The sequence below is a fragment of the Hetaerina americana genome, unplaced genomic scaffold, assembly GCF_022747635.1.
Source record: "Hetaerina americana unplaced genomic scaffold, ioHetAmer1.1.p SCAF_3, whole genome shotgun sequence".
Classification (NCBI taxonomy): domain Eukaryota; kingdom Metazoa; phylum Arthropoda; class Insecta; order Odonata; family Calopterygidae; genus Hetaerina; species Hetaerina americana.
In genome coordinates, this window is record NW_027286874.1 from 65,941,538 (window position 1) to 65,954,990 (window position 13,453).

At 30.4% G+C, this 13,453-nt stretch overlaps 1 protein-coding gene across 1 annotated transcript in view; it reads right to left on the reverse strand.

Moving 5' to 3' along the window:
- The window catches only part of SLO2 (slowpoke 2), a 180,610-nt gene that overhangs the window by 22,676 nt on the left and 144,481 nt on the right, over positions 1 to 13,453 (reverse strand). The window lies entirely within an intron of this gene.

A 13,453-nucleotide genomic window follows, 5' to 3' on the forward strand; every position in this document is an offset into this window, starting at 1 on the left:
CAGTTGTTATTTAGTGTGTAGGTACTGGTCATCAGTATAAACTCTTTTGAGTTTATAAGTTTTCAACTTCCATTTTATTTTTGGCCTCAATTATTGAGAAAAAATTTGTTAATTTTCATTCTTGTGAACTGTGTCCTTGCAAAAAATCAAACATAAGAATCTTGAAAATATTTGACTAGAGATATATTGGTAAATATAGCAGAGAATGCTCTTAAAATGGAATTAATCTTTTCATCTATATTTTTGAAGGAGGATGTGGTTTCTCCTGAGCATTCATATGGTAACTCTTTAGATGATAGTATTATGCATGATATGTGTATGCTGTTACTACCTCAGAGCTCTTAGAGTAAGAATAAGCCTTGAATGTCATTGTTGAAACTACTCTTAATTCAAATATGAACTACCATTATACTTCACAAGAATGAAGTGATTTCTTAACACAAGTACAGTTTACCTCATCTGTCTGAGAGGAAAATAATTAAGACATTTCGGTGGCATATATGTAGAAGATTATTTGATTAAAGTTCAAAGAAATATATATTCTGGTCAATCCTGCTTAACTTGTTGTACCAAATTTCTCTTATATTGACCATCTGTTTCAAATTGTTATAATTAGCAGGAACAGCTAGAAAACAAAAAAAAGGTTTGCTAAGACATAAATTCCTCGGATGTAAAAAGTAGTGATATGAGATTTTTAATAATGAGTTATTAATAATTAATATCTGTTTTGATAAAAAATAGCCGCCACAGAAAAAGGAATTAGCCCCCCTAACTTGGTGTGTGAATTTCACGTGCCTTATGGTTTAGTACTGGATGAACTCTACCATCACCTACCAAACTGCCCATCGGGTTGATTACTGTGATTTAGATTTTTGGTTTTAATAATTAAAGATTATTTCTTATGTTTTTTCCTTTATCTAATCCTATTCCTGTGAAAATCAGTATCCACCAATCACACTTTCACTACAAGAACCTTCTTCATTCGCGATCAAGCTCGGCGTATCAATTCTTAGAGGCTGAACAATAATAATCAGAACGGCCTGCAAGTTATACAACCCGCAATTCAAATATGAAATGGGGTTTAGCCTAAATGGCCGGCGATATATTTTTTCTATGAGGACAAATTGAATTTGCTGCTATCGTCTCTCTTATACCTGTAGTCTACCAAATTTAGAACTTCAAAGAGACAGTGAAGAGAATGTCCAGATAAGGCACTCGCGAGAAGAAAATGGAGAATAATTGTACACATCCCGAGACAATAGTATACTGAAGAGCATACCTAAAGGAACCATTGAGGGAAGGAATTATGGAAGAAGGCTGAGAAACAATTAGGAGAAACAGATGATGACGTCAGAACATTGAACAATGACAGATTGAAGAGATTGGAAGGGAGCAGGATTGATTGTAGAGCGGCTACAAAACAATCCTTTGGATTGATTACTCATGATTATGATGATATAAATATTCTTAAATTTTCATGATATTTTAAACAGTAGAGCATGAATTTTTGAATACAGCAATTTCAGGACCTCAAAAATATTTTGTTTATTTTTTCCATTTATCAAAGAAATTATTACAGATTTTAATGTGCTAATCATGGGTTTTCGGAGGATTGTGAAATTCATCTTCATTTAAGATAGGTTCCTAAAATTTTGATATCAAAATTTATCATTTGTATTAAACTCATAAGCTAAAATAAATTGAATATTATTCAACTGATTGCAACTAATTTTTGCTGAGACCTTTTTTTAACCAAAAGATATGAGTACCTTGAAGAGTATTTCCAAGTTTTTAAACCTCTATAAATAATTACTGTAAGATATTTTATGAGGTTCTGATGTGAATAATAAAAGGGAAATACATTTGAATATGAGTACATATATTTTTGTGCAAAACAATTCACCTAAAAATCATTTGTTGGAATCAAATAGTTCATGGCTCGAATTGCAACAAGAATGAAAACTAAGTTGTAGTACCGTAACATAGTGGTGATTTTACTAAATTTTAACATTTCAAAGATGATGAAGTAATGACCGTGAGTAGTAATGATTGAACAGTTTAATCTGTAGTCAACTACTTCATTAGTCAGTGAAAGTAAAACTTTATCTGGTATTAAATTTGGTAAGCAACTACTTTAGACTACTATTATGCACATGGATAAGTATAAAACTTTATATAATTAAACACATTTATTTTTATACAAAGTGATTTTAGCATCCAAAAGTCTTTTTCTTGGTTTAAAATTCAAAGAAATGAATGTTGGAGCTATGGTTGGAAAAATAAAGTATGCATGTAAAATACTGCAAAGATTTTATTCATTTAATCATTTGAAAATCCCTCAAAGTTGAGCTGTTTATAGTATATTATACAGTGGTGTGTCATCAAAGTAGGTCTCTAGGAAAAAGTCATCAAATGCTGACTCAGTTATAATGCTAACCATTCATTGCTAACCAAATGTGGTATGAGCGATGCAATCAAAGTTAAAGGTATTGAAATTATTTTATGAGTAATGGAAGAAGACATTTTCAAGATATGACTAATAGAAAATTCAACTAGCAATGCATAATTGTGGGTACTACTTATCATTTATTCTTTTAGCCCTCTGTGGAAATTTGTCATCTAATTATGCATGTAAAGATGGATTTTTTCTCACTGGATGCCAAAACTTAATGTATGTGTGTGTGTGTGCATATATAGAAAGGACAATCACAGTCATATTTGTTACATTAGGGCAGTAAGGCCATAGCATCATTGGATGAAGAAGAGATGGACTCCTCTTCATCTGAGAATGAGGGCTTGATAGCCAAAAATAAAGGAATATTTGTGAATATCCCTTTTCACTTCAGTCTATGTCTAAACAGTGTATTTTGATATGTACCTTATGTTGTTATGCTCAATGTTTGCTCCAAGAGTGTATGGATGTATCTATACCTACAAATGCAAACACGTGTGTTTTATTTGGGAAACATGCTATAAGGGTATTTTTGTCTTATAAAGGATTGATTAGTAATGTGCAATCCATTATGGATGGGCACCATAAATGTTTCAAGAAATACTCTCTTGTGTTTATTCACTTGAACTGAGATTATTCTTTTCTCTATAACTCATTTTTTTGTATTTATCCGAAATGTTTCAAAATTTCAAAATTCATATTGGAGAGATGTATTTTTCTGATAATTTATCCCATTTATTCATAAAATTAGATTTTCATTAATCCATGTCCCTTTGGTATTTTGCAATTAAACCCAGAGCAAGGACACATAATTTATTATACCATATGCAACCTCAATTATTGTATTTCGGCCCAATGTACTGAATGATAACATAATTAATTCCATAGGGGTGCAATTGAATGAATACTCATGTTTTCTATTTAGAAACTGCTAAATGTATGACTTTGCTTAATGATTTGTAGGTGTCACTTCTGATACCAAGGCCTGATTACCCAGAAATACAAAAACTAACAAAAAATTATACTTCCACTCCAAATTCATACAAGGCAGAATTAAACATTTATAAGAATAGGATAAGGACAATACAAAATTATGAAACAATTTTAGAGAGAATGATGGATAGCCAGTGGCCAAAATGGCCATTGCCTCGATTCTAAAGTTGACGTAGATAAAAGAGCTAAAGAAGTTCAAATTTGGGAGTTGAGAAATTATAACATTTGTATTCATCCTTTATATGATATGTATTTATCCATTGCATGGAATATTTCAATGCATCATTATATATATTGAACTAAACCAAGACACTATTAACAATATTTTTGCAACTTTGTAAATATTATAATGAGCAATGTTATATAAATTTGTACAATTATATACCTACACTAAAGCTCCACTATTTCTAGTTGACTATGAATAACATGCATAACATACCTGGTTACTATCACCAACCTTGCAACAATAACACATTCATCAGTAAAATCTAATCCTAGAAAATGGGTAGAATATTTCATTTTGACTTTTGTATTTAAGTTATCTTTGGTTAATACCATTCCATACTTCAAAGAAAACATAATTCCCCTAAAAAAAGTAGAAGACAAATGAAACTTTTACCAAACCATATATCCATTGGTCATTTTACTAAAGAGTTATATCTTATGCCTTCATTTCAATCAAAACAGTGTAGCTTTTTTTTATGTTATAATATTATTAAAAGGCAATATTAAAAGGACTCAACAATTTTGAGAAACTGAATACTTTGTTGATTTTAAATATTGTGTAAAATAGAACAGCTTGAAGTATCTTTATTTGATACTAATTTATGCTTTAAAATAATCCCATTTAAGTATAATAATGCATCTGAAGAAGAAAAAACATAGCATCTTACCTCTAGAAACATTGGTACTCACTCAATATGCTACTTGGTAGTAATGCCAATAAATAGTTTTATCAAATGAAAATCATGTTGCTTATTGAAATTTGCAAAAAATGAAACATTTTCATAATCAAACTTTAGAAAAATAGATATGAAGTTGAAAAAGGCATTTCTTAACATTTTAGTGACAATGCAAAATACTTATTCATGATGACTATTCTAAATCAGTGATACTCAAGTGCTGTCAAGGTGGCTACATGCAGATCACAGTAATTTTCTGCAATAGCAGAGACTGCAATAGGTTTTATTTAATATTTAAAAGCATTGGGATAGATTAATTTAATGAGCACTCATATCTAACAATGGAGTCATTACTTAGTCCCCCAATCAGCAAAATGAATGCTCTAGTCCTGTGAGTATGTGGCCATACATCTGATATTAAGGACAAAACTAGGAATTTTGGATTACATGAACATCTTCATCTTCCTAAAATTCAGTTAATAAATGAGTTATTTTCCAGTTGATTGGTGAGATGTTTGTTAAAGGAAAGAAGCTATTATTGTCAATTAATAAGAAAATGATACTTAGTTAATGCAAGGTTGTGGAAACCTGAATTATAAAAGAAATAGTTCATGCATTGGAAACGTTTGCTTCCGTGATGCAGGAATTGCGGTTAGTACGTGATATTAAGCTTGATATTGATGCAATGATACAAGAAGCTCCAAAAAATATATGGTGTGAAAAATAAAACATCCAGCAATTTTTCATCAAATAAAATAATCTGATACTTTCACAAAATGCTTTTAAGGAAATATTGAAATTTTCCTGTGATTTCTTTTCGAGTGAGGTATTTTCCAAATTTATTCCTCACTGTGGTACTAGACTGATTACTAGCATTTGACAGGTCACAATATAAAAAACAGAACAAGAGTCCTTTGAAATTTTGTTCTCATCTTATTTATGTGACTAATTTTATCTACAATTGTTTCATTAAAACCTTCATACTATATAATAGCAATTGTATAAAGCAGAATACACATAAAAGTCAATTTTATGTGTGTCTCTTCAGCATGAATAATGAAACTTCTGATATTCAGATGAGTGAGTTGATAGATCATTAATTTGTAATCACAGGATTAATTTGTCTTTCATGCAACTAGATGCAACTGCAATTTCAGAGATATGAATAACTACCTACTATTAATAGAGACTATATTTCTCTAAAATGAATAGTTCAGAGTCATTCACACTGCATCCATTTGGAAGCAGATATATACTTACAATAAATACTAGAAAATAAGGAAATTATAAAAAAATACTTTTTCTTTTGCCAGTTTTTCAATTCAATGAAAATTTTATCATGGCCTAGAAATAAAGCCCATTGAATTGATATATATATAAAATTGAGTTCAAATTTCCAATAACACAAAATTCTTAGTGTTGGATAGCCAAGTCTTAAAGTTATCACTGTAGCATTTCACTCTATTTTTTAGTTCCATATTCTTTAAGTTATTTGATAAAATTGAAATGCTAGAAGACAATTTTAGTGACATTAAAATCAGAAAATATTGGCAGTATTACCAATAATGTACAAACTATTTCACTAATTTATGCAGGTACCTAAGATGATCAATACTATTAATTTTTCATAAACAAGCATTTTAAAACTACTTAATATTTACATCTTCAATAGAGATGCAAAAATCTTTCTAAAGAAGAATGAAATCAACACTACACTACGTTTTTGAACAAATCTAAGGACATTTTATCAGTTTAGTACAAAGGGAGGTAGGTACCTGTCAAATTTGAAGAGCTTTCATTCCAAGTTCTAAAAGGTACTACCAATGTGGATCAATTTTTCTAAGTAAATATTTGTATTACATTAAAGATTTTCATGTGTTTCCACTGATTTTTTCTCTCCAATAATTTGCTCTATTCATTTTTGTGAATGAAAAGCTTAAGAATTTGGTATTTTTTTATATTCTTGATATTTTAGTTGGTAATAAGTTTTTAACAGTCTTGATTTACAGGATAGCATGAAAAACTATTTTTCTAAAAAATTAACGGATGTCCCATTAAGCTATTTATTTATTTACTGTATCAATTTTCTCTCAATTAGAAAGGATGAATACCAAATCAAAAGACCCTGTATTATAAGGGAAGAAGCCTGGGTAAAGCCCATGTACAGCCAATGAATTATAATTAACGACAATGGTATCTACTAACTTCCAAAATGTTTTAAAGCTTGACCCTGCAAAATAGGTGTTCAAATATTGCCCATATGCTAATTAGTTTTGAAGTTCTTAAAGTTTTCTGTGCTAATGCATGCATTGAAATGCACATTAGCGGATTACTCCATCAAAAGTTACTCTTGCGGCATCTTCTGCAGTTTCTTTGGAATTTTTCTATGCTAGTTATCTTTTAAGAATCATCCAATTTTTCATTGCAGATATTATTATTTTCCAAATATTTTGAACTTTAAATGCAGCAATAAATAAAATCAAGGATTTTTATATCCATTAACATCACATTTTTAAATTCCTGTACTTTGGTGCCCATCAGTGGATAAAGAGTAAAGTAGAGTAACCGTAAGTAAAAAGTAAATAAATTAAAGTAGCTGCCATGGCATATTCATCAGTTCTTTGAATGAGTCCATAACATTCATAATAACAATGATAGTAAATGGGTAGACACATCAAATAAAAACTATTTTTCAAATAAATATGTAGAGTTTTACCTGGAATTTTGAAACACCTGTGTGTTGCACAGTGGGTATTATTCTATCGCATATGTTTTTTTATTTAGTTTTCAATGCCAACTAACTTTTGGGTTTCTAATAATGAAAAATCAATTAATTATTTCTTAAGGAAATGATTTAGTAAAATAGTACATACATTTAATTTTGGAAACAAATCAGTATCCTCTTTGAGAGGAAATGTTGCATTATATTGAACCTAAATTTATCTAATAATTAATTCGATATATCTCTACACTTTCATTACTTGTTTCACTCAATTATGATACTCAAAATACAGAAAAGTAAAGGAGATATATGCATTCCTTTTTATCAGTATCCATTTGTATTTTTCCACACTCTGTTTTGGAGCAAAGATAAAAAGGGGGCCTTTGAGGAATTATCCAGCAAATAATAAAAGTAAGATACTCCAAAAAGGAAGTCATTAATGAATTTAAAAAAATAATTTTAATTCAATTTAGCTCTGCTAATAAAATAGCTCAATGTAATTAGTTCATAAGAATGGAATAATCTAATTTAGGTATTTGTAAGATAATTAAAATTAAGGGGGTGGTCTTCCACCAGAGGATGGATGAGCTTAAAGAACATACTTTCCAGGAACAAATATTTATTATTTAACCTAATATGCCCTGATTAAGGTTCAGTGTCTGAGGCAATGTCCTCATTAATATATAAATTCACTGTACAGGCCTTTGTTTCCTTGTTTTCCTTGAATTCCTGCTATTCTGGAAACTGCTGGCATGTCATAATTAATTAGATTTTTTTACATTACATCTCTCTGAATTCCTCAAATAAACCCATTAAGGTTGCCATAAATCACTTGGAAGTGCATGTGAATGCACCAAATGCAACTTTATTTTTCTTTTTTTGACCAAGTTGTACTAAAACGTTATGCACTTGGTAATAGGTGGGAGATACTGACAATAAGTTGCTCTTAACTGGTTATAAGTCTTTCATTCATCATATTTTACAAAACCAGAAGCAAACTTTCTAAGCAGTGGAATTATAGTTTCTGTCTGGCTTTAATCCTATTTTCGTGACCTGGCATTGAATACTAAAATGGAACTTCTTAATTTCTATAGATACAGAATATCAACTATAGAACAGTGGATTTGGTTGTGAAAGTTTTATAAAAACAAAAAGAAAGATCCTGCAAATTTTAAAAAAAATTTTTCTCAAACCATGTGGAATCATGTAAACTTGAAATTGCCTACTCTTGAGACACATTCCATTAATTTGAGTTTTTCATTTGATGATGCTAGGTATCTATTAGAATTACTAATATAAGTCACTGAGCCTGAAGTGGTAGATGGTGCTAAATCTGAGATCCTTGGGAATAGGAATTGTATTATCAGATATAATCCACTGTATTAGCATGTAAATTATCATTTCTTTCGTGTAAATCTGAATGCTTTATAATGATAACTCAATTTAAAAATAAACTACTTATTTCAATCCCTTTTCTGGTTAATTTTAATAGCTGTGCAATTCAAGATGTCTCTATTGACAAAATGAAAGCAAATATATTAGCATCTCTGACTAAGTTGTACACATTAGGTCATTGAAAGAAATGGCATTTGTTTATGCAATTTTCTGAGCTGGTGATATTTTATCACAACAGCCCAAGTGTGCTTCTATCCTAGGTGTATAAAAAGTTTTTAATTTTCACACAAAGCGCATTTATCCTTGTGATAAAAAAGAGAATTAGAAGCTTCAGGTACATTAATTTGATTTGGAAAATGTATGTCCCATTGAAAAACTAGTGCTTTCTCAATTTACTCTTTTGCCTGAATAGTCTTTCTTTCATGATTTTACAGGCACCTTGAATGCTGAATTAATTCAACTTTGATCCAAACATTCCATTATTCTACATGGATGCTCAAGGGTCAACAAGAGAATGCTATAAAAATCAGCCATTTAAAATGAATTTAAACATGCTGCTAAAACATAAGAGAATTATGTCTTTCTGTATTGGTGGCAGTTTTAGTTATATCTTTAGAGCTGAGGATTCATAATTGTATGTGGATTATTCAACATTACATTCATTCACTATTATCTAGCAGATTCATACATATTTTTAAATTTTAGTTCACTTAGATTCTTGTTCCAGAAATTAATACTACATTATAATTTCTCCCATCAATAATCCTCAACTATTAAAATTAAATTCTGTTTCTCCTATTAGCTCTGCTCAATGTCCACCATCAAAACTGATACTGTGACAAAGTATTCATTCCTACATTTTGGAAGGCAGTTGCAATAATACATTTGGCATGCATGAAAATATGCTACCATTGGTAAGTTGTTTCTATTAGTAACAATACCCGTTAGAAATAGTGTACAGAGCATAGCCTATATACATTGAGTCGATTCCCCAACGCAAATGCATGGTAAACCAATATAAATTCCTCAGCAAGATCTTCTCCACAGTAGTCCTTATCCCAATGCCTTAAATGCCATTCAGGTATAGATAACTTTTACTTGCTGAATTCTAATCAATGAAATCGCAAGTGGGCCTTAAGTGCCCATGTAAATATAGTATTTGGGTTTATGAATATATAACAATTACAGATACAATATATTCTGTGCTACATCTGGTAAGTTTGTCTGGGAAAATTAATAGAAGAGATATGGTCTCATTTTTAAAGACATATCCAGAGGGAAGACATCAATGGCATCACAAACCTCAAAATTTGTGGCAGTCAACATAGTCATAAGCACAGAATATTCTATTGAGAGTTTAGGTAATTATAGGTTTATGTAATGGTTTTCCTTATGTATGGTTTGCAGTTTTCTGTGACAAATATTTAAGCTGTTGAAATGGAAGTTTTTAATCTTACATGCAAATGTTTTGGTTAGTCATTCAACAGGTTTACTTGTACACAAGGGTCATAAGTTAAACTTGAGTGTGGGAATAAGCAATGTGTAAAATGCATTCAAAAATTGTCTATATAGAACTTTGAGACGTGAAGTAATCAAAATCAAGCAACTTTGTTGATATGCAATTTTTCATGAGCCCTCAGGTTTTGTGTGGAGGTGGAAGAGGATATAGACATAAGCGTTTGAGGTTTAGAAGCCAGAGAATATTTCATTGAGTTACATATTATTATAATAAACATTATTGTTTTTATTGTTTTAAGAAGTACTTACACTAGTAATTTAATGTTACCTTGCTTGCTAATTTACTTGCTAAGAATTACCAAGTGTATATTTTACCTTTTAAGAATTAAATTAGTTATACCCTTAAGAAAGAGCAAAATTTCAGAATGTTTGTGACTTTGTAGCTTAATGTGCCTGTTCCCTTTTAGCAGTTAGGTATGCATTATTTAAGAGTTGTAGTATTCACTTATTATAAGTTGAAATCAGTTGATAGCTTGTGTTATTTTTTCAATTCAAAATTTTCCTAGGAAGTTGAGCAATAATCAGTTCAAAAAAAGTAATATTGCCTTAAACTGAAAGTTATCCATGAAATCACCCTACTAGGGGAGAACTGCGTCCTTGGATAACTGGTTTTATTGAAAAGTTTGATCATGCTACACTCTCTGAATACAAAAATAATCCCTTTTGGATGTAAATAGCAACTGTTTCTGTCAAAATCACATTTAAATGTTGCAAAAAGTATCTGCCCACTCCCATTTTTGCTAATTTTGTAATGCCATCTATCAGATGGTAAATTTTGGCCTTATACAATCGTTTTTTTTAGATTTTTGTTGGATTTTTTCTTTTAACTTTTTGTGTTCATAGATATTTAAGTATTGTATTTTAATCATGGTATTTGATAAAGAGATAATAACCTAATAGGCACAAAATAATTTTATTGGTTTTTATAATTGTCATAGTTTAAGGAATTTTTTGCAGTTTGAATCTGGAGATTTTTCCTGAGGTCATCATAAATTACAAATGTAGCTGTGGTAGCAGAGTTTTTCAAAGTGCTCCAAATGCAAAAAAATACTAGTGCTTTCATTGCTGCTATGACACTTACCACCCTAGTGACTGTAATAAGGAAAATGAAATGCAGTAAAATATAAATAGAGTAGCTGCAGAAGAAACTTCAAAAATTATGAACAATCCAAAAAAAGATATTTAGCTCAATTTTACCATTGAAATATGGAAAAATGTAAGGGAAATTAATAGATAGGCTCAATAACAAAATTGGCTAGTGTAAAACATAATAAAGCTGCAAAAAAAGGCAGTTATGTCCTGGAACCTTTGCAACAGCAGTGAGATGTTTTCTGATATATTTAAATGTGATATCTTGCAAACTATTGACCATCTATGCCAAGAGGAGTATTTTGTGATCAAAGATTTAAGAGAACTTTAAACACCACATTTAAAGGAAGCCTTTTGTCCATGAACTTATTCCTTCACTTTTTGGTAATTAATCAGCGGGTAGCCAATGGGTTTAATAGTACTACCTTTTTGATTGTTGCATAATTGCTGAGGTAGACTTTTTGCTCATTGATGACTTTAAATATTACTTCCTCTGTTATAATTGTTTACACATGAAAACTTGTGTTTGTATTCTCCACAAATATGATCAAACCCTCAATACCTTTCAAAGTTCAATTTAAAAATTTGGTTCTAGGAGAATATTTTTATTGCTGGAGTTTCCACTTCACCAATGCCATTAACTGTAGTTTTCAGGGTAGCTAGCCTCAAAGGTCAACGCCTATATAACGTATAAATTATTATATCTGCTCTTTAATTCCAATAATTGAAAAGTCTAAAATCCTCAAAAATTCAAATCCTCAAAAAGTCTTATGCTACATTTATGTAATTAGATGAGAATTCATCTCTGAGTATGCATTACTCTTTAGATATTCACTGTGTAATAAAATTTTTTCCAATATCTTGCAGTGATTACCAATCCCTGGTTTGTTTAAACCAAATAATGGAGGAGTGATGCCTTGTGAGATATTAATGAATAATAAAACAACAATCTAATTGATATTTCACACTTTTAAGAAACCTCAACCTGATTCATTGTTTCCAAGCATCAACAAGAGGTAAAAACTTCTGGTCAACATTTATGTGTCAAATGTTTATCTTGATGATGATGGAAACTAGTTGAGGTTTATCAAAAGTGTGCATTATTCCTAAGTTTGTTTTATTATGCACTCAGCAATTTTACTAGTTAAAATGACCACACAAGGAATGTTGACTCATTGGAAAAGGTTTCTTTTGACCTTATTCTGACTTTCAAAGAACTCCTTTAATGAAGGAGCATTCACACATAAAGACTTTGCTTAAACCATTTGATCTGGCTGTAATGTTACAAAACTACTGCAATTTGTATGCATGCTTCCCTAGTCCAAACAAAGTGAAGGGATAATACCAATTGTAATTCTACAAGTGGTGCTACTTTTATTAGCTTTTTTGAAATGATTCTCACACTTACTCCACCTACTCTACTGGATTACAGTATGGGGGGGCCATCTTAATTCAACATACTTCCTATTATTTTAATAGCCGTTCCAATATATCATCCCATAAAAGATTCTGTTGGTTAATTTTCAATAACCTGGCAGACATAATGTCAAATGCAGTCTTATGTATCACTTCAATTCAGCAATCCAGGAAAAATAGTAAAATTTCCTCTGCTCAGAAAACATTCTGACTGATAAAAGAATATGGATGTATTTATTAAAATTATCACTTCAACTATGCTTTTGGGTGCAATACATCTTTCGGATCGTAGGGGATGGCAAGGGTAATTTCAAAGCCTTTACATTGAATATACAGAGAAAATGAGGCAGCAATGATGTTATTGAAGGGAGGATATAAATATTAATTTTACTAGCCACTCTGGAGCATATAGTTAGATTTTAGAAGAGTACATAATATAGCATTTTAGAAGGACATGAAATTTTAGAAGAGTTACATGATGAGTCTTAATGTTTGAGTGGAATTTCCAACAAAATATCTTTCACAGCTTTAATCCGTTCATTTTACATTAAGTAGGTACTCCTACTTGGTGAAATTTGGTTTCAATATTATTTACCCTGAGAAGTGTCACAAGGGAATGCAACCCAATTTATTGCAGTCTGCATCAATGCTCCATCATACATCCTCATAAATTTTAAATGTTGGTGGGTAGGTGCACATTTCAAACAGTTTAAGAAGACTTGATGATCAAAAAATCCTCCCTATTAGCATCATCCATACATCAAGCTCTAATTAAACTTAAAAGATAATTTTGTAAGAACAATCCTTTTAAATTAATAAGGTTTATGTAAGACCAATTTTATTCGTATAGAATTATGAAATATTTGAAGGTTCATTAATGATCAATGCAATTATTTTGTGGAAGTCCACAGTTTTTCATTGAAGCTATTTATGACATTTAAATTTGTCTCAAATTGCTTGGGTTTT